This window comes from Otolemur garnettii, unplaced genomic scaffold (genome assembly GCF_000181295.1).
Source record: "Otolemur garnettii isolate 467f Iridium unplaced genomic scaffold, OtoGar3 scaffold00091, whole genome shotgun sequence".
Classification (NCBI taxonomy): Eukaryota; Metazoa; Chordata; class Mammalia; order Primates; family Galagidae; genus Otolemur; species Otolemur garnettii.
Window position 1 is genome coordinate 1,050,659 of NW_003852486.1, and position 2,292 is coordinate 1,052,950.

Below are 2,292 nucleotides of genomic sequence, written 5' to 3' on the forward strand. Positions count from 1 at the left end.
AAAAAAAAAAAAAAAAAAAGAAAAGAAGGGAAAGACATACTAAGTGAATTAATGTGGGAATGTGGGCCCATTACTAAATTTTTATTTAGAAAACAAGTTTTTTTTTTTTAGATTTTTTAGTTACTGCCTTATGATGGAATATCTGTAATTAAAACCTAAGCCTATCTGACCTCTGACTTCACACTCTTATCCTCTGAAGCAGTTGGCTATTCCTAGGGGTCAGTTGAGTAATTTAGTATTTCCCAGCACTTCTTTTGTCTAATCCCTGGTCCTGATATTTACAGTGAGTGTATTCTTGATGAGGATGCTGTAGTCATTTCTGGTAAAAACAACAAAAAAGTGGAACTCAATAAGCACTGTTTTAGTTAATAGGAGTGAGAAGTTTTGTCTTGCAAGTGAGATGGGGAGTGCTTAATTAAAAAGCAGTATTTGAGATAAAGTTGCGAGGGATATCTTTATTAAGCAAACAAAGAGCGTTCCAGATGTACATACTGAAGGCATGAGGGGGTGGTACAGCAAGCTGGGGGATGTAGTCAAGGAGAAACAGTTCTGGTGGTCCTTCCACATCCAATATCCTCTGTGGGTCACTGGAATTCACTTTGCTATTGTAATGCCTACTTGCCTATGATTTAAGAATTTCTCAGGCGGAATAGACATGGTTAGTAAAAGAAACTGGATGGGATTAATTTCCTTTGCTGAGCAAGATTACATTTAAAAAAATCTATGAGGTCCATACTAATTGCTGAAGATTCAAGAAGGAGGCTCATAGTTCAAATGAACATTTGGTGAATGTGAATGATTTTGTATTTGATGAGCTTATCAGGATAACACAGTGACCTAGAGGGGTAGGTATTTGTACATCTGAGTTATCTGGACTGTTTCTCATCTTAGATGTATTTTATGTCAGATCATTTGTGCTTTGGTAGCAAAAATAGAGCCGAAAGGATACAGTTCTTTTTTTTTTTTTTTTTTTTTGGTATGAAAGGTTTTATTGGTGGGGGAGGGAGGCTGTGGAGCAGCATTAAGGAAAAGAGAAAAGCAGGGAGAGTGGGAAGAGAAGAGAGAGAGGGAGAGTAGAGAAGAGTGAGGGGGAAGAGGGGTAGAGAGAAGAGTAGAGCAGACAGGCAGGAGAGTGGAAAGAGAAGAGAGACGGATACAGTTCTTGATATCAGTAATTTCATGTCTGCTAAGAGACATATCAGGAAAAGCAGCATGGGTTCTCCTAGTCCTGTGATAACACTTGGGCTGTGTTGCCTTTACACTTGGTTCCTTATATCAGGGATCCTAGACTTTAGTGCGGATCTCCTTCAGAATCCTTTTGTTGGACTTACATTTCATCTGTTTGGGCTGCCTTGATTTTATTGTCTTTCCTCCTTGATTCTTCCATACTATTTATTTACATTTGACTCTGGAATATTTTGGCAGATGTTTCAATGTACTGTAGGCTCTTCAATTAGTTTAAATGGATTATTGGAGAGGGTTGAAATTAATACTATATCTGTCTGTGGTGACATCAGAATATTTCCATTTCACTACATTGGGCAATGTGTTTGTGGAAATATAAGATATTGTATTTAGTTCTATGAAACTCTAGATCTCAGTATTATCCTTCTGGTAGATTTCTGGGTGCGTGTGTGTCTTTGATTTTTTTCCTTTATATTTTCCTCACAATTCTGTGTCACTTGAATGATATTGTTGCCATTTCACATTCATTGTCGCATAGAGCTGATTCTTTTTTCTTGTAGGCCAGGGGATTGCCCATGGTTAGAGATGTGCTATCTGCAAGCGTTAAATCCTTTTACATGATTGTACTAGTTGCTGGGAAAGACCTTGGCTGGATTCATGATGAGCTGTTTAGTAAGGATAAATAAGTGAAGTTCAAAATGATTATTCTGAAGTTCAGCTTAAAAAATCTTATTCCTTCACTATACAGATGGGGAAATTGAGACCCCCTCAGGCTGGGCTTTCAATCCCAAACTACTTTTCCTTCTTCATTATAGAAGGTTAGAAGAAAGGACCGAGAGGACTGTCAGGGATGACCTCTAAATATTCCCTGATATTCTTAGCATCTTTCTGTCTTTTCCATTTATCTAGCTAATCCTGACTTCTTTCCTTCTGAACAGCAAGAAAGGGGTTCAAAGCCATACTCTGAGGGAATAAAAAGACCTCAGCGCCATCTTTTGATAGGAAGGGGATTGATATTTACTAAGCACCCACTAAGCACCAGGTGCTTTTTGATATTTTCTTTTATTTATTGATGAAGTTGTGCTTTATCCCCATTATACAGATGAA

The 2,292-nt window shown here is 37.7% G+C and overlaps 1 non-coding gene across 1 annotated transcript; it reads left to right on the top strand.

Moving 5' to 3' along the window:
* Nucleotides 1–1,836: 1,836 nt before the first annotated feature.
* On the top strand, nt 1,837–1,901 carry LOC111727050. Its single transcript, XR_002774689.1, has one exon. It is a non-coding gene; the product is annotated as a small nucleolar RNA SNORD64 (small nucleolar RNA).
* The last annotated feature ends 391 nt before the right edge of the window (nt 1,902–2,292 follow it).